The sequence below is a fragment of the Phyllobates terribilis genome, unplaced genomic scaffold, assembly GCF_046119375.1.
Source record: "Phyllobates terribilis strain yellow unplaced genomic scaffold, ASM4611937v1 Scaffold_134__1_contigs__length_4944459, whole genome shotgun sequence".
NCBI lineage: Eukaryota > Metazoa > Chordata > Amphibia > Anura > Dendrobatidae > Phyllobates > Phyllobates terribilis.
In genome coordinates this window covers 1,546,567-1,563,656 of record NW_027362894.1, presented here as the reverse complement: position 1 = coordinate 1,563,656, position 17,090 = coordinate 1,546,567, and the positions used below count along the sequence as shown (strand labels likewise).

The 17,090-nt window shown below is 46.1% G+C and overlaps 11 non-coding genes and 3 pseudogenes across 11 annotated transcripts; all 14 read left to right on the top strand.

Annotated features, from left to right (window-relative positions):
* Positions 1-343: 343 nt before the first annotated feature.
* On the top strand, positions 344-534 carry LOC141204622 (U2 spliceosomal RNA). Its single transcript, XR_012275481.1, has one exon. It is a non-coding gene; the product is annotated as a U2 spliceosomal RNA (small nuclear RNA).
* A 1,115-nt stretch (positions 535-1,649) lies between these two features.
* Positions 1,650-1,741, top strand: LOC141204458 (U2 spliceosomal RNA; annotated as a pseudogene).
* A 794-nt stretch (positions 1,742-2,535) lies between these two features.
* On the top strand, positions 2,536-2,720 carry LOC141204303 (U2 spliceosomal RNA). Its single transcript, XR_012275257.1, has one exon. It is a non-coding gene; the product is annotated as a U2 spliceosomal RNA (small nuclear RNA).
* A 1,115-nt stretch (positions 2,721-3,835) lies between these two features.
* LOC141204457 (U2 spliceosomal RNA) lies at positions 3,836-3,927 on the top strand (annotated as a pseudogene).
* Positions 3,928-4,721: 794 nt separating this feature from the next.
* On the top strand, positions 4,722-4,906 carry LOC141204302 (U2 spliceosomal RNA). The gene has a single exon (XR_012275256.1). It is a non-coding gene; the product is annotated as a U2 spliceosomal RNA (small nuclear RNA).
* Positions 4,907-6,018: 1,112 nt separating this feature from the next.
* Positions 6,019-6,110, top strand: LOC141204456 (U2 spliceosomal RNA; annotated as a pseudogene).
* Positions 6,111-6,904: 794 nt separating this feature from the next.
* LOC141204376 (U2 spliceosomal RNA) lies at positions 6,905-7,089 on the top strand. The gene has a single exon (XR_012275305.1). It is a non-coding gene; the product is annotated as a U2 spliceosomal RNA (small nuclear RNA).
* Positions 7,090-8,204: 1,115 nt separating this feature from the next.
* Positions 8,205-8,395, top strand: LOC141204621 (U2 spliceosomal RNA). Its single transcript, XR_012275480.1, has one exon. It is a non-coding gene; the product is annotated as a U2 spliceosomal RNA (small nuclear RNA).
* A 1,115-nt stretch (positions 8,396-9,510) lies between these two features.
* LOC141204619 (U2 spliceosomal RNA) lies at positions 9,511-9,701 on the top strand. The gene has a single exon (XR_012275479.1). It is a non-coding gene; the product is annotated as a U2 spliceosomal RNA (small nuclear RNA).
* Positions 9,702-10,816: 1,115 nt separating this feature from the next.
* On the top strand, positions 10,817-11,007 carry LOC141204618 (U2 spliceosomal RNA). The gene has a single exon (XR_012275478.1). It is a non-coding gene; the product is annotated as a U2 spliceosomal RNA (small nuclear RNA).
* Positions 11,008-12,122: 1,115 nt separating this feature from the next.
* LOC141204617 (U2 spliceosomal RNA) lies at positions 12,123-12,313 on the top strand. The gene has a single exon (XR_012275477.1). It is a non-coding gene; the product is annotated as a U2 spliceosomal RNA (small nuclear RNA).
* A 1,115-nt stretch (positions 12,314-13,428) lies between these two features.
* LOC141204615 (U2 spliceosomal RNA) lies at positions 13,429-13,619 on the top strand. The gene has a single exon (XR_012275475.1). It is a non-coding gene; the product is annotated as a U2 spliceosomal RNA (small nuclear RNA).
* A 1,115-nt stretch (positions 13,620-14,734) lies between these two features.
* On the top strand, positions 14,735-14,925 carry LOC141204614 (U2 spliceosomal RNA). Its single transcript, XR_012275474.1, has one exon. It is a non-coding gene; the product is annotated as a U2 spliceosomal RNA (small nuclear RNA).
* A 1,115-nt stretch (positions 14,926-16,040) lies between these two features.
* Positions 16,041-16,231, top strand: LOC141204613 (U2 spliceosomal RNA). The gene has a single exon (XR_012275473.1). It is a non-coding gene; the product is annotated as a U2 spliceosomal RNA (small nuclear RNA).
* Positions 16,232-17,090: the final 859 nt, after the last annotated feature.

Below are 17,090 nucleotides of genomic sequence, written 5' to 3'. Positions count from 1 at the left end.
CAGCCAGCAGCAGCAGCAGGAGAGGTATGTAATCAGGAGCCCTCCTGCTAAGGGTAGACAGCTGCTCGTTCCACCCCACCCCCCGCCTTAATTGGTTCTCCTCCCTTCCAACGGTGTTGAGGCGGGTGGGAACAGCAGGGGGTGAAGGTGCTGTGTTTAAAGAGGTGGAGTTATGCAGATCTAAAACGCGTGGATTGCAGCAGCAGCAAGCCGAAAAGTGCAGGCATGTAAGGGATCTAGAGGTTGACAACATGTCTTCTTAACGGGAGTCCAGGAGCTCATCTCCACAAATGGACTTTTCAGGATCCTTGGGTGGCTCCGTAGTTTGAAACCAATTCTGGTTATCGCTTCTCGGCCTTTTGGCTAAGATCAAGTGTAGTATCTGTTCTTATCAGTTTAATATCTGATACGTCCCCTATCTGGGGACCATATATTAAATGGATTTTTAGAACAGGGAGATGGAAAAAGAGCTTGCTCTGTCCACTCCACGCATTGACCTGGTATTGCAGTATCTCCAGGACCGGTGCACCCCTTCTTTAATGCAGTTTCTAAAATCAGAAAGAATTGAATTCAATGTTTTTTGTTCATTTTGCTTGTTTGTCGGATTTTGGGATGGACTCTTTGGCTTTGCTTTTCTTCTCCTCATTGGATTTTTCATGTTCAAAGTTGCAGAAGCCAGATTACAAGCTCATTTTGGTTCAACTTCAGCAACTGTGCATTGCATTGCCATGTAATGTGATGCAATGCTATCTTTCTAGCTCTCCCTTTTTACTTCCTTTTGGATAAACAGACATATTAGGCAAGCATTTTGGAGCTTTCACCTAAATAACTACAGGTGGTGAGATAAGCTGCACAATATAATTGACCTTTCAGTATATTGTTGCACACACACCATCTATTTAGCAAATGCCCTTGTTATCAACAGCAGCCTTTTAAACTCACCTGAGCTAACAGGTATGTGCGCTGGTTACTCTGCTGCGCTTAAAATTTCTTTTTTGGTTTGCTACAATGCCTTTTCTGAAACGTTGTCTCCTTCTGCTGGAACACTGACTTCTTTCATTTAATGCCTGCAGACTATAAAAGAGAACCCAACCCAAAAAGTTTGGTTGATTAGTCTGTGGCATTCTGTTAAACTGTTGCTTATGGCGGTCTCTGTGAGCTTCTCAGCGACATTCAGCCAGCCAGGTATCCTGCCTGCAGTAGATGGAATGTGGCAATGGAACGCTGGCTGCGCGTGTCATAATAGGCTCTGAGCCTTTATATACCTGTGCACAGCAGCAGCCACCTTCAGTCTGCTGCTGGACAGCCAGCAGCAGCAGCAGCAGGAGAGGTATGTAATCAGGAGCCCTCCTGCTAAGGGTAGACAGCTGCTCGTTCCACCCCACCCCCCGCCTTAATTGGTTCTCCTCCCTTCCAACGGTGTTGAGGCGGGTGGGAACAGCAGGGGGTGAAGGTGCTGTGTTTAAAGAGGTGGAGTTATGCAGATCTAAAACGCGTGGATTGCAGCAGCAGCAAGCCGAAAAGTGCAGGCATGTAAGGGATCTAGAGGTTGACAACATGTCTTCTTAACGGGAGTCCAGGAGCTCATCTCCACAAATGGACTTTTCAGGATCCTTGGGTGGCTCCGTAGTTTGAAACCAATTCTGGTTATCGCTTCTCGGCCTTTTGGCTAAGATCAAGTGTAGTATCTTTCGAAAAGGCGGTTTTGGATGTTGGCCGCCCTAGTAGATTGATACATTATGCACACTGGGGTTTAGGTGCTTGTTAGTACGCCAGGTGGCTAATATAGTCATCTGGTGGAAAGCATGGCCCCCCAGGATCGACGCCATTGGGCCGGGGAAGATCGAAAGCCCGAAGTGTGAAGTGCCCCAGGAGTGGTGACCCTGGGGTGCCTTAACTCACTGGGATTGGGAACCCCACTTGAGTTTATGGCACATTTGCACTAGCACTTCAATATTTCTTTCTTCACACACACCCTTATTCCGGGCCTTCTGGCCTTAGGATGGGGAATTTTTCAATTCCCGGTCGAAGGTCCGGGCAGTATTATACTGTGAAACCTTCACTATTTATTTAATTTTTTTTTGTCACTGTGTGTCCACTTTTTCACGTGTGTCCACGTCCTTACTAGGATTTTGTCGGGATGCGGTTCCCTTACGGGTTCCTCTCTTGGCAGGTCTAGGGGGGGAGTGTGTGGCCATCAGGTTCTGCTCCCCCCTGAACCCCCCTGGCTCTCCTCTTTCGGGAGGAGAGCGTTGTTGGCTCCCCTCTTCCGGGAGGGGAGCACAGTCTTTGGCTCCCAGTGCCTTGCTCGGGTGAGAACTCGGGCAGGTATTGAGGGTAAGATTGGGTCGCCTCTGGCTCCGGCTGGAGGTGGCTATTTGTCCCTGTGCCTCGCTGTGGCCTTCTGGCTCGGAGGGACGGGGAATGGTTTGGGGGACCCTTCTCCTTTTGGAGAGGGTTTCAAGAAGACCAGCATCCTAGTGCACTTTTTTTTGTGGCACTTGTCACTTTTTTAAGCGCACTCGGGTTTTGTACACGAATTCGGGCTTTCGATAAAAAAAAAAAAATCTGTTCTTATCAGTTTAATATCTGATACGTCCCCTATCTGGGGACCATATATTAAATGGATTTTTAGAACAGGGAGATGGAAAAAGAGCTTGCTCTGTCCACTCCACGCATTGACCTGGTATTGCAGTATCTCCAGGACCGGTGCACCCCTTCTTTAATGCAGTTTCTAAAATCAGAAAGAATTGAATTCAATGTTTTTTGTTCATTTTGCTTGTTTGTCGGATTTTGGGATGGACTCTTTGGCTTTGCTTTTCTTCTCCTCATTGGATTTTTCATGTTCAAAGTTGCAGAAGCCAGATTACAAGCTCATTTTGGTTCAACTTCAGCAACTGTGCATTGCATTGCCATGTAATGTGATGCAATGCTATCTTTCTAGCTCTCCCTTTTTACTTCCTTTTGGATAAACAGACATATTAGGCAAGCATTTTGGAGCTTTCACCTAAATAACTACAGGTGGTGAGATAAGCTGCACAATATAATTGACCTTTCAGTATATTGTTGCACACACACCATCTATTTAGCAAATGCCCTTGTTATCAACAGCAGCCTTTTAAACTCACCTGAGCTAACAGGTATGTGCGCTGGTTACTCTGCTGCGCTTAAAATTTCTTTTTTGGTTTGCTACAATGCCTTTTCTGAAACGTTGTCTCCTTCTGCTGGAACACTGACTTCTTTCATTTAATGCCTGCAGACTATAAAAGAGAACCCAACCCAAAAAGTTTGGTTGATTAGTCTGTGGCATTCTGTTAAACTGTTGCTTATGGCGGTCTCTGTGAGCTTCTCAGCGACATTCAGCCAGCCAGGTATCCTGCCTGCAGTAGATGGAATGTGGCAATGGAACGCTGGCTGCGCGTGTCATAATAGGCTCTGAGCCTTTATATACCTGTGCACAGCAGCAGCCACCTTCAGTCTGCTGCTGGACAGCCAGCAGCAGCAGCAGCAGGAGAGGTATGTAATCAGGAGCCCTCCTGCTAAGGGTAGACAGCTGCTCGTTCCACCCCACCCCCCGCCTTAATTGGTTCTCCTCCCTTCCAACGGTGTTGAGGCGGGTGGGAACAGCAGGGGGTGAAGGTGCTGTGTTTAAAGAGGTGGAGTTATGCAGATCTAAAACGCGTGGATTGCAGCAGCAGCAAGCCGAAAAGTGCAGGCATGTAAGGGATCTAGAGGTTGACAACATGTCTTCTTAACGGGAGTCCAGGAGCTCATCTCCACAAATGGACTTTTCAGGATCCTTGGGTGGCTCCGTAGTTTGAAACCAATTCTGGTTATCGCTTCTCGGCCTTTTGGCTAAGATCAAGTGTAGTATCTTTCGAAAAGGCGGTTTTGGATGTTGGCCGCCCTAGTAGATTGATACATTATGCACACTGGGGTTTAGGTGCTTGTTAGTACGCCAGGTGGCTAATATAGTCATCTGGTGGAAAGCATGGCCCCCCAGGATCGACGCCATTGGGCCGGGGAAGATCGAAAGCCCGAAGTGTGAAGTGCCCCAGGAGTGGTGACCCTGGGGTGCCTTAACTCACTGGGATTGGGAACCCCACTTGAGTTTATGGCACATTTGCACTAGCACTTCAATATTTCTTTCTTCACACACACCCTTATTCCGGGCCTTCTGGCCTTAGGATGGGGAATTTTTCAATTCCCGGTCGAAGGTCCGGGCAGTATTATACTGTGAAACCTTCACTATTTATTTAATTTTTTTTTGTCACTGTGTGTCCACTTTTTCACGTGTGTCCACGTCCTTACTAGGATTTTGTCGGGATGCGGTTCCCTTACGGGTTCCTCTCTTGGCAGGTCTAGGGGGGGAGTGTGTGGCCATCAGGTTCCGCTCCCCCCTGAACCCCCCTGGCTCTCCTCTTTCGGGAGGAGAGCGTTGTTGGCTCCCCTCTTCCGGGAGGGGAGCACAGTCTTTGGCTCCCAGTGCCTTGCTCGGGTGAGAACTCGGGCAGGTATTGAGGGTAAGATTGGGTCGCCTCTGGCTCCGGCTGGAGGTGGCTATTTGTCCCTGTGCCTCGCTGTGGCCTTCTGGCTCGGAGGGACGGGGAATGGTTTGGGGGACCCTTCTCCTTTTGGAGAGGGTTTCAAGAAGACCAGCATCCTAGTGCACTTTTTTTTGTGGCACTTGTCACTTTTTTAAGCGCACTCGGGTTTTGTACACGAATTCGGGCTTTCGATAAAAAAAAAAAAATCTGTTCTTATCAGTTTAATATCTGATACGTCCCCTATCTGGGGACCATATATTAAATGGATTTTTAGAACAGGGAGATGGAAAAAGAGCTTGCTCTGTCCACTCCACGCATTGACCTGGTATTGCAGTATCTCCAGGACCGGTGCACCCCTTCTTTAATGCAGTTTCTAAAATCAGAAAGAATTGAATTCAATGTTTTTTGTTCATTTTGCTTGTTTGTCGGATTTTGGGATGGACTCTTTGGCTTTGCTTTTCTTCTCCTCATTGGATTTTTCATGTTCAAAGTTGCAGAAGCCAGATTACAAGCTCATTTTGGTTCAACTTCAGCAACTGTGCATTGCATTGCCATGTAATGTGATGCAATGCTATCTTTCTAGCTCTCCCTTTTTACTTCCTTTTGGATAAACAGACATATTAGGCAAGCATTTTGGAGCTTTCACCTAAATAACTACAGGTGGTGAGATAAGCTGCACAATATAATTGACCTTTCAGTATATTGTTGCACACACACCATCTATTTAGCAAATGCCCTTGTTATCAACAGCAGCCTTTTAAACTCACCTGAGCTAACAGGTATGTGCGCTGGTTACTCTGCTGCGCTTAAAATTTCTTTTTTGGTTTGCTACAATGCCTTTTCTGAAACGTTGTCTCCTTCTGCTGGAACACTGACTTCTTTCATTTAATGCCTGCAGACTATAAAAGAGAACCCAACCCAAAAAGTTTGGTTGATTAGTCTGTGGCATTCTGTTAAACTGTTGCTTATGGCGGTCTCTGTGAGCTTCTCAGCGACATTCAGCCAGCCAGGTATCCTGCCTGCAGTAGATGGAATGTGGCAATGGAACGCTGGCTGCGCGTGTCATAATAGGCTCTGAGCCTTTATATACCTGTGCACAGCAGCAGCCACCTTCAGTCTGCTGCTGGACAGCCAGCAGCAGCAGCAGGAGAGGTATGTAATCAGGAGCCCTCCTGCTAAGGGTAGACAGCTGCTCGTTCCACCCCACCCCCCGCCTTAATTGGTTCTCCTCCCTTCCAACGGTGTTGAGGCGGGTGGGAACAGCAGGGGGTGAAGGTGCTGTGTTTAAAGAGGTGGAGTTATGCAGATCTAAAACGCGTGGATTGCAGCAGCAGCAAGCCGAAAAGTGCAGGCATGTAAGGGATCTAGAGGTTGACAACATGTCTTCTTAACGGGAGTCCAGGAGCTCATCTCCACAAATGGACTTTTCAGGATCCTTGGGTGGCTCCGTAGTTTGAAACCAATTCTGGTTATCGCTTCTCGGCCTTTTGGCTAAGATCAAGTGTAGTATCTTTCGAAAAGGCGGTTTTGGATGTTGGCCGCCCTAGTAGATTGATACATTATGCACACTGGGGTTTAGGTGCTTGTTAGTACGCCAGGTGGCTAATATAGTCATCTGGTGGAAAGCATGGCCCCCCAGGATCGACGCCATTGGGCCGGGGAAGATCGAAAGCCCGAAGTGTGAAGTGCCCCAGGAGTGGTGACCCTGGGGTGCCTTAACTCACTGGGATTGGGAACCCCACTTGAGTTTATGGCACATTTGCACTAGCACTTCAATATTTCTTTCTTCACACACACCCTTATTCCGGGCCTTCTGGCCTTAGGATGGGGAATTTTTCAATTCCCGGTCGAAGGTCCGGGCAGTATTATACTGTGAAACCTTCACTATTTATTTAATTTTTTTTTGTCACTGTGTGTCCACTTTTTCACGTGTGTCCACGTCCTTACTAGGATTTTGTCGGGATGCGGTTCCCTTACGGGTTCCTCTCTTGGCAGGTCTAGGGGGGGAGTGTGTGGCCATCAGGTTCCGCTCCCCCCTGAACCCCCCTGGCTCTCCTCTTTCGGGAGGAGAGCGTTGTTGGCTCCCCTCTTCCGGGAGGGGAGCACAGTCTTTGGCTCCCAGTGCCTTGCTCGGGTGAGAACTCGGGCAGGTATTGAGGGTAAGAATGGGTCGCCTCTGGCTCCGGCTGGAGGTGGCTATTTGTCCCTGTGCCTCGCTGTGGCCTTCTGGCTCGGAGGGACGGGGAATGGTTTGGGGGACCCTTCTCCTTTTGGAGAGGGTTTCAAGAAGACCAGCATCCTAGTGCACTTTTTTTTGTGGCACTTGTCACTTTTTTAAGCGCACTCGGGTTTTGTACACGAATTCGGGCTTTCGATAAAAAAAAAAAAATCTGTTCTTATCAGTTTAATATCTGATACGTCCCCTATCTAGGGACCATATATTAAATGGATTTTTAGAACAGGGAGATGGAAAAAGAGCTTGCTCTGTCCACTCCACGCATTGACCTGGTATTGCAGTATCTCCAGGACCGGTGCACCCCTTCTTTAATGCAGTTTCTAAAATCAGAAAGAATTGAATTCAATGTTTTTTGTTCATTTTGCTTGTTTGTCGGATTTTGGGATGGACTCTTTGGCTTTGCTTTTCTTCTCCTCATTGGATTTTTCATGTTCAAAGTTGCAGAAGCCAGATTACAAGCTCATTTTGGTTCAACTTCAGCAACTGTGCATTGCATTGCCATGTAATGTGATGCAATGCTATCTTTCTAGCTCTCCCTTTTTACTTCCTTTTGGATAAACAGACATATTAGGCAAGCATTTTGGAGCTTTCACCTAAATAACTACAGGTGGTGAGATAAGCTGCACAATATAATTGACCTTTCAGTATATTGTTGCACACACACCATCTATTTAGCAAATGCCCTTGTTATCAACAGCAGCCTTTTAAACTCACCTGAGCTAACAGGTATGTGCGCTGGTTACTCTGCTGCGCTTAAAATTTCTTTTTTGGTTTGCTACAATGCCTTTTCTGAAACGTTGTCTCCTTCTGCTGGAACACTGACTTCTTTCATTTAATGCCTGCAGACTATAAAAGAGAACCCAACCCAAAAAGTTTGGTTGATTAGTCTGTGGCATTCTGTTAAACTGTTGCTTATGGCGGTCTCTGTGAGCTTCTCAGCGACATTCAGCCAGCCAGGTATCCTGCCTGCAGTAGATGGAATGTGGCAATGGAACGCTGGCTGCGCGTGTCATAATAGGCTCTGAGCCTTTATATACCTGTGCACAGCAGCAGCCACCTTCAGTCTGCTGCTGGACAGCCAGCAGCAGCAGCAGCAGGAGAGGTATGTAATCAGGAGCCCTCCTGCTAAGGGTAGACAGTTGCTCGTTCCACCCCACCCCCCGCCTTAATTGGTTCTCCTCCCTTCCAACGGTGTTGAGGCGGGTGGGAACAGCAGGGGGTGAAGGTGCTGTGTTTAAAGAGGTGGAGTTATGCAGATCTAAAACGCGTGGATTGCAGCAGCAGCAAGCCGAAAAGTGCAGGCATGTAAGGGATCTAGAGGTTGACAACATGTCTTCTTAACGGGAGTCCAGGAGCTCATCTCCACAAATGGACTTTTCAGGATCCTTGGGTGGCTCCGTAGTTTGAAACCAATTCTGGTTATCGCTTCTCGGCCTTTTGGCTAAGATCAAGTGTAGTATCTGTTCTTATCAGTTTAATATCTGATACGTCCCCTATCTGGGGACCATATATTAAATGGATTTTTAGAACAGGGAGATGGAAAAAGAGCTTGCTCTGTCCACTCCACGCATTGACCTGGTATTGCAGTATCTCCAGGACCGGTGCACCCCTTCTTTAATGCAGTTTCTAAAATCAGATAGAATTGAATTCAAAGTTTTTTGTTCATTTTGCTTGTTTGTCGGATTTTGGGATGGACTCTTTGGCTTTGCTTTTCTTCTCCTCATTGGATTTTTCATGTTCAAAGTTGCAGAAGCCAGATTACAAGCTCATTTTGGTTCAACTTCAGCAACTGTGCATTGCATTGCCATGTAATGTGATGCAATGCTATCTTTCTAGCTCTCCCTTTTTACTTCCTTTTGGATAAACAGACATATTAGGCAAGCATTTTGGAGCTTTCACCTAAATAACTACAGGTGGTGAGATAAGCTGCACAATATAATTGACCTTTCAGTATATTGTTGCACACACACCATCTATTTAGCAAATGCCCTTGTTATCAACAGCAGCCTTTTAAACTCACCTGAGCTAACAGGTATGTGCGCTGGTTACTCTGCTGCGCTTAAAATTTCTTTTTTGGTTTGCTACAATGCCTTTTCTGAAACGTTGTCTCCTTCTGCTGGAACACTGACTTCTTTCATTTAATGCCTGCAGACTATAAAAGAGAACCCAACCCAAAAAGTTTGGTTGATTAGTCTGTGGCATTCTGTTAAACTGTTGCTTATGGCGGTCTCTGTGAGCTTCTCAGCGACATTCAGCCAGCCAGGTATCCTGCCTGCAGTAGATGGAATGTGGCAATGGAACGCTGGCTGCGCGTGTCATAATAGGCTCTGAGCCTTTATATACCTGTGCACAGCAGCAGCCACCTTCAGTCTGCTGCTGGACAGCCAGCAGCAGCAGCAGCAGGAGAGGTATGTAATCAGGAGCCCTCCTGCTAAGGGTAGACAGCTGCTCGTTCCACCCCACCCCCCGCCTTAATTGGTTCTCCTCCTTTCCAACGGTGTTGAGGCGGGTGGGAACAGCAGGGGGTGAAGGTGCTGTGTTTAAAGAGGTGGAGTTATGCAGATCTAAAACGCGTGGATTGCAGCAGCAGCAAGCCGAAAAGTGCAGGCATGTAAGGGATCTAGAGGTTGACAACATGTCTTCTTAACGGGAGTCCAGGAGCTCATCTCCACAAATGGACTTTTCAGGATCCTTGGGTGGCTCCGTAGTTTGAAACCAATTCTGGTTATCGCTTCTCGGCCTTTTGGCTAAGATCAAGTGTAGTATCTGTTCTTATCAGTTTAATATCTGATACGTCCCCTATCTGGGGACCATATATTAAATGGATTTTTAGAACAGGGAGATGGAAAAAGAGCTTGCTCTGTCCACTCCACGCATTGACCTGGTATTGCAGTATCTCCAGGACCGGTGCACCCCTTCTTTAATGCAGTTTCTAAAATCAGAAAGAATTGAATTCAATGTTTTTTGTTCATTTTGCTTGTTTGTCGGATTTTGGGATGGACTCTTTGGCTTTGCTTTTCTTCTCCTCATTGGATTTTTCATGTTCAAAGTTGCAGAAGCCAGATTACAAGCTCATTTTGGTTCAACTTCAGCAACTGTGCATTGCATTGCCATGTAATGTGATGCAATGCTATCTTTCTAGCTCTCCCTTTTTACTTCCTCTTGGATAAACAGACATATTAGGCAAGCATTTTGGAGCTTTCACCTAAATAACTACAGGTGGTGAGATAAGCTGCACAATATAATTGACCTTTCAGTATATTGTTGCACACACACCATCTATTTAGCAAATGCCCTTGTTATCAACAGCAGCCTTTTAAACTCACCTGAGCTAACAGGTATGTGCGCTGGTTACTCTGCTGCGCTTAAAATTTCTTTTTTGGTTTGCTACAATGCCTTTTCTGAAACGTTGTCTCCTTCTGCTGGAACACTGACTTCTTTCATTTAATGCCTGCAGACTATAAAAGAGAACCCAACCCAAAAAGTTTGGTTGATTAGTCTGTGGCATTCTGTTAAACTGTTGCTTATGGCGGTCTCTGTGAGCTTCTCAGCGACATTCAGCCAGCCAGGTATCCTGCCTGCAGTAGATGGAATGTGGCAATGGAACGCTGGCTGCGCGTGTCATAATAGGCTCTGAGCCTTTATATACCTGTGCACAGCAGCAGCCACCTTCAGTCTGCTGCTGGACAGCCAGCAGCAGCAGCAGCAGGAGAGGTATGTAATCAGGAGCCCTCCTGCTAAGGGTAGACAGCTGCTCGTTCCACCCCACCCCCCGCCTTAATTGGTTCTCCTCCCTTCCAACGGTGTTGAGGCGGGTGGGAACAGCAGGGGGTGAAGGTGCTGTGTTTAAAGAGGTGGAGTTATGCAGATCTAAAACGCGTGGATTGCAGCAGCAGCAAGCCGAAAAGTGCAGGCATGTAAGGGATCTAGAGGTTGACAACATGTCTTCTTAACGGGAGTCCAGGAGCTCATCTCCACAAATGGACTTTTCAGGATCCTTGGGTGGCTCCGTAGTTTGAAACCAATTCTGGTTATCGCTTCTCGGCCTTTTGGCTAAGATCAAGTGTAGTATCTGTTCTTATCAGTTTAATATCTGATACGTCCCCTATCTGGGGACCATATATTAAATGGATTTTTAGAACAGGGAGATGGAAAAAGAGCTTGCTCTGTCCACTCCACGCATTGACCTGGTATTGCAGTATCTCCAGGACCGGTGCACCCCTTCTTTAATGCAGTTTCTAAAATCAGAAAGAATTGAATTCAATGTTTTTTGTTCATTTTGCTTGTTTGTCGGATTTTGGGATGGACTCTTTGGCTTTGCTTTTCTTCTCCTCATTGGATTTTTCATGTTCAAAGTTGCAGAAGCCAGATTACAAGCTCATTTTGGTTCAACTTCAGCAACTGTGCATTGCATTGCCATGTAATGTGATGCAATGCTATGTTTCTAGCTCTCCCTTTTTACTTCCTTTTGGATAAACAGACATATTAGGCAAGCATTTTGGAGCTTTCACCTAAATAACTACAGGTGGTGAGATAAGCTGCACAATATAATTGACCTTTCAGTATATTGTTGCACACACACCATCTATTTAGCAAATGCCCTTGTTATCAACAGCAGCCTTTTAAACTCACCTGAGCTAACAGGTATGTGCGCTGGTTACTCTGCTGCGCTTAAAATTTCTTTTTTGGTTTGCTACAATGCCTTTTCTGAAACGTTGTCTCCTTCTGCTGGAACACTGACTTCTTTCATTTAATGCCTGCAGACTATAAAAGAGAACCCAACCCAAAAAGTTTGGTTGATTAGTCTGTGGCATTCTGTTAAACTGTTGCTTATGGCGGTCTCTGTGAGCTTCTCAGCGACATTCAGCCAACCAGGTATCCTGCCTGCAGTAGATGGAATGTGGCAATGGAACGCTGGCTGCGCGTGTCATAATAGGCTCTGAGCCTTTATATACCTGTGCACAGCAGCAGCCACCTTCAGTCTGCTGCTGGACAGCCAGCAGCAGCAGCAGCAGGAGAGGTATGTAATCAGGAGCCCTCCTGCTAAGGGTAGACAGCTGCTCGTTCCACCCCACCCCCCGCCTTAATTGGTTCTCCTCCCTTCCAACGGTGTTGAGGCGGGTGGGAACAGCAGGGGGTGAAGGTGCTGTGTTTAAAGAGGTGGAGTTATGCAGATCTAAAACGCGTGGATTGCAGCAGCAGCAAGCCGAAAAGTGCAGGCATGTAAGGGATCTAGAGGTTGACAACATGTCTTCTTAACGGGAGTCCAGGAGCTCATCTCCACAAATGGACTTTTCAGGATCCTTGGGTGGCTCCGTAGTTTGAAACCAATTCTGGTTATCGCTTCTCGGCCTTTTGGCTAAGATCAAGTGTAGTATCTGTTCTTATCAGTTTAATATCTGATACGTCCCCTATCTGGGGACCATATATTAAATGGATTTTTAGAACAGGGAGATGGAAAAAGAGCTTGCTCTGTCCACTCCACGCATTGACCTGGTATTGCAGTATCTCCAGGACCGGTGCACCCCTTCTTTAATGCAGTTTCTAAAATCAGAAAGAATTGAATTCAATGTTTTTTGTTCATTTTGCTTGTTTGTCGGATTTTGGGATGGACTCTTTGGCTTTGCTTTTCTTCTCCTCATTGGATTTTTCATGTTCAAAGTTGCAGAAGCCAGATTACAAGCTCATTTTGGTTCAACTTCAGCAACTGTGCATTGCATTGCCATGTAATGTGATGCAATGCTATCTTTCTAGCTCTCCCTTTTTACTTCCTTTTGGATAAACAGACATATTAGGCAAGCATTTTGGAGCTTTCACCTAAATAACTACAGGTGGTGAGATAAGCTGCACAATATAATTGACCTTTCAGTATATTGTTGCACACACACCATCTATTTAGCAAATGCCCTTGTTATCAACAGCAGCCTTTTAAACTCACCTGAGCTAACAGGTATGTGCGCTGGTTACTCTGCTGCGCTTAAAATTTCTTTTTTGGTTTGCTACAATGCCTTTTCTGAAACGTTGTCTCCTTCTGCTGGAACACTGACTTCTTTCATTTAATGCCTGCAGACTATAAAAGAGAACCCAACCCAAAAAGTTTGGTTGATTAGTCTGTGGCATTCTGTTAAACTGTTGCTTATGGCGGTCTCTGTGAGCTTCTCAGCGACATTCAGCCAGCCAGGTATCCTGCCTGCAGTAGATGGAATGTGGCAATGGAACGCTGGCTGCGCGTGTCATAATAGGCTCTGAGCCTTTATATACCTGTGCACAGCAGCAGCCACCTTCAGTCTGCTGCTGGACAGCCAGCAGCAGCAGCAGCAGGAGAGGTATGTAATCAGGAGCCCTCCTGCTAAGGGTAGACAGCTGCTCGTTCCACCCCACCCCCCGCCTTAATTGGTTCTCCTCCCTTCCAACGGTGTTGAGGTGGGTGGGAACAGCAGGGGGTGAAGGTGCTGTGTTTAAAGAGGTGGAGTTATGCAGATCTAAAACGCGTGGATTGCAGCAGCAGCAAGCCGAAAAGTGCAGGCATGTAAGGGATCTAGAGGTTGACAACATGTCTTCTTAACGGGAGTCCAGGAGCTCATCTCCACAAATGGACTTTTCAGGATCCTTGGGTGGCTCCGTAGTTTGAAACCAATTCTGGTTATCGCTTCTCGGCCTTTTGGCTAAGATCAAGTGTAGTATCTGTTCTTATCAGTTTAATATCTGATACGTCCCCTATCTGGGGACCATATATTAAATGGATTTTTAGAACAGGGAGATGGAAAAAGAGCTTGCTCTGTCCACTCCACGCATTGACCTGGTATTGCAGTATCTCCAGGACCGGTGCACCCCTTCTTTAATGCAGTTTCTAAAATCAGAAAGAATTGAATTCAATGTTTTTTGTTCATTTTGCTTGTTTGTCGGATTTTGGGATGGACTCTTTGGCTTTGCTTTTCTTCTCCTCATTGGATTTTTCATGTTCAAAGTTGCAGAAGCCAGATTACAAGCTCATTTTGGTTCAACTTCAGCAACTGTGCATTGCATTGCCATGTAATGTGATGCAATGCTATCTTTCTAGCTCTCCCTTTTTACTTCCTTTTGGATAAACAGACATATTAGGCAAGCATTTTGGAGCTTTCACCTAAATAACTACAGGTGGTGAGATAAGCTGCACAATATAATTGACCTTTCAGTATATTGTTGCACACACACCATCTATTTAGCAAATGCCCTTGTTATCAACAGCAGCCTTTTAAACTCACCTGAGCTAACAGGTATGTGCGCTGGTTACTCTGCTGCGCTTAAAATTTCTTTTTTGGTTTGCTACAATGCCTTTTCTGAAACGTTGTCTCCTTCTGCTGGAACACTGACTTCTTTCATTTAATGCCTGCAGACTATAAAAGAGAACCCAACCCAAAAATTTTGGTTGATTAGTCTGTGGCATTCTGTTAAACTGTTGCTTATGGCGGTCTCTGTGAGCTTCTCAGCGACATTCAGCCAGCCAGGTATCCTGCCTGCAGTAGATGGAATGTGGCAATGGAACGCTGGCTGCGCGTGTCATAATAGGCTCTGAGCCTTTATATACCTGTGCACAGCAGCAGCCACCTTCAGTCTGCTGCTGGACAGCCAGCAGCAGCAGCAGCAGGAGAGGTATGTAATCAGGAGCCCTCCTGCTAAGGGTAGACAGCTGCTCGTTCCACCCCACCCCCCGCCTTAATTGGTTCTCCTCCCTTCCAACGGTGTTGAGGCGGGTGGGAACAGCAGGGGGTGAAGGTGCTGTGTTTAAAGAGGTGGAGTTATGCAGATCTAAAACGCGTGGATTGCAGCAGCAGCAAGCCGAAAAGTGCAGGCATGTAAGGGATCTAGAGGTTGACAAAATGTCTTCTTAACGGGAGTCCAGGAGCTCATCTCCACAAATGGACTTTTCAGGATCCTTGGGTGGCTCCGTAGTTTGAAACCAATTCTGGTTATCGCTTCTCGGCCTTTTGGCTAAGATCAAGTGTAGTATCTGTTCTTATCAGTTTAATATCTGATACGTCCCCTATCTGGGGACCATATATTAAATGGATTTTTAGAACAGGGAGATGGAAAAAGAGCTTGCTCTGTCCACTCCACGCATTGACCTGGTATTGCAGTATCTCCAGGACCGGTGCACCCCTTCTTTAATGCAGTTTCTAAAATCAGAAAGAATTGAATTCAATGTTTTTTGTTCATTTTGCTTGTTTGTCGGATTTTGGGATGGACTCTTTGGCTTTGCTTTTCTTCTCCTCATTGGATTTTTCATGTTCAAAGTTGCAGAAGCCAGATTACAAGCTCATTTTGGTTCAACTTCAGCAACTGTGCATTGCATTGCCATGTAATGTGATGCAATGCTATCTTTCTAGCTCTCCCTTTTTACTTCCTTTTGGATAAACAGACATATTAGGCAAGCATTTTGGAGCTTTCACCTAAATAACTACAGGTGGTGAGATAAGCTGCACAATATAATTGACCTTTCAGTATATTGTTGCACACACACCATCTATTTAGCAAATGCCCTTGTTATCAACAGCAGCCTTTTAAACTCACCTGAGCTAACAGGTATGTGCGCTGGTTACTCTGCTGCGCTTAAAATTTCTTTTTTGGTTTGCTACAATGCCTTTTCTGAAACGTTGTCTCCTTCTGCTGGAACACTGACTTCTTTCATTTAATGCCTGCAGACTATAAAAGAGAACCCAACCCAAAAAGTTTGGTTGATTAGTCTGTGGCATTCTGTTAAACTGTTGCTTATGGCGGTCTCTGTGAGCTTCTCAGCGACATTCAGCCAGCCAGGTATCCTGCCTGCAGTAGATGGAATGTGGCAATGGAACGCTGGCTGCGCGTGTCATAATAGGCTCTGAGCCTTTATATACCTGTGCACAGCAGCAGCCACCTTCAGTCTGCTGCTGGACAGCCAGCAGCAGCAGCAGCAGGAGAGGTATGTAATCAGGAGCCCTCCTGCTAAGGGTAGACAGCTGCTCGTTCCACCCCACCCCCCGCCTTAATTGGTTCTCCTCCCTTCCAACGGTGTTGAGGCGGGTGGGAACAGCAGGGGGTGAAGGTGCTGTGTTTAAAGAGGTGGAGTTATGCAGATCTAAAACGCGTGGATTGCAGCAGCAGCAAGCCGAAAAGTGCAGGCATGTAAGGGATCTAGAGGTTGACAACATGTCTTCTTAACGGGAGTCCAGGAGCTCATCTCCACAAATGGACTTTTCAGGATCCTTGGGTGGCTCCGTAGTTTGAAACCAATTCTGGTTATCGCTTCTCGGCCTTTTGGCTAAGATCAAGTGTAGTATCTGTTCTTATCAGTTTAATATCTGATACGTCCCCTATCTGGGGACCATATATTAAATGGATTTTTAGAACAGGGAGATGGAAAAAGAGCTTGCTCTGTCCACTCCACGCATTGACCTGGTATTGCAGTATCTCCAGGACCGGTGCACCCCTTCTTTAATGCAGTTTCTAAAATCAGAAAGAATTGAATTCAATGTTTTTTGTTCATTTTGCTTGTTTGTCGGATTTTGGGATGGACTCTTTGGCTTTGCTTTTCTTCTCCTCATTGGATTTTTCATGTTCAAAGTTGCAGAAGCCAGATTACAAGCTCATTTTGGTTCAACTTCAGCAACTGTGCATTGCATTGCCATGTAATGTGATGCAATGCTATCTTTCTAGCTCTCCCTCTTTACTTCCTTTTGGATAAACAGACATATTAGGCAAGCATTTTGGAGCTTTCACCTAAATAACTACAGGTGGTGAGATAAGCTGCACAATATAATTGACCTTTCAGTATATTGTTGCACACACACCATCTATTTAGCAAATGCCCTTGTTATCAACAGCAGCCTTTTAAACTCACCTGAGCTAACAGGTATGTGCGCTGGTTACTCTGCTGCGCTTAAAATTTCTTTTTTGGTTTGCTACAATGCCTTTTCTGAAACGTTGTCTCCTTCTGCTGGAACACTGACTTCTTTCATTTAATGCCTGCAGACTATAAAAGAGAACCCAACCCAAAAAGTTTGGTTGATTAGTCTGTGGCATTCTGTTAAACTGTTGCTTATGGCGGTCTCTGTGAGCTTCTCAGCGACATTCAGCCAGCCAGGTATCCTGCCTGCAGTAGATGGAATGTGGCAATGGAACGCTGGCTGCGCGTGTCATAATAGGCTCTGAGCCTTTATATACCTGTGCACAGCAGCAGCCACCTTCAGTCTGCTGCTGGACAGCCAGCAGCAGCAGCAGCAGGAGAGGTATGTAATCAGGAGCCCTCCTGCTAAGGGTAGACAGCTGCTCGTTCCACCCCACCCCCCGCC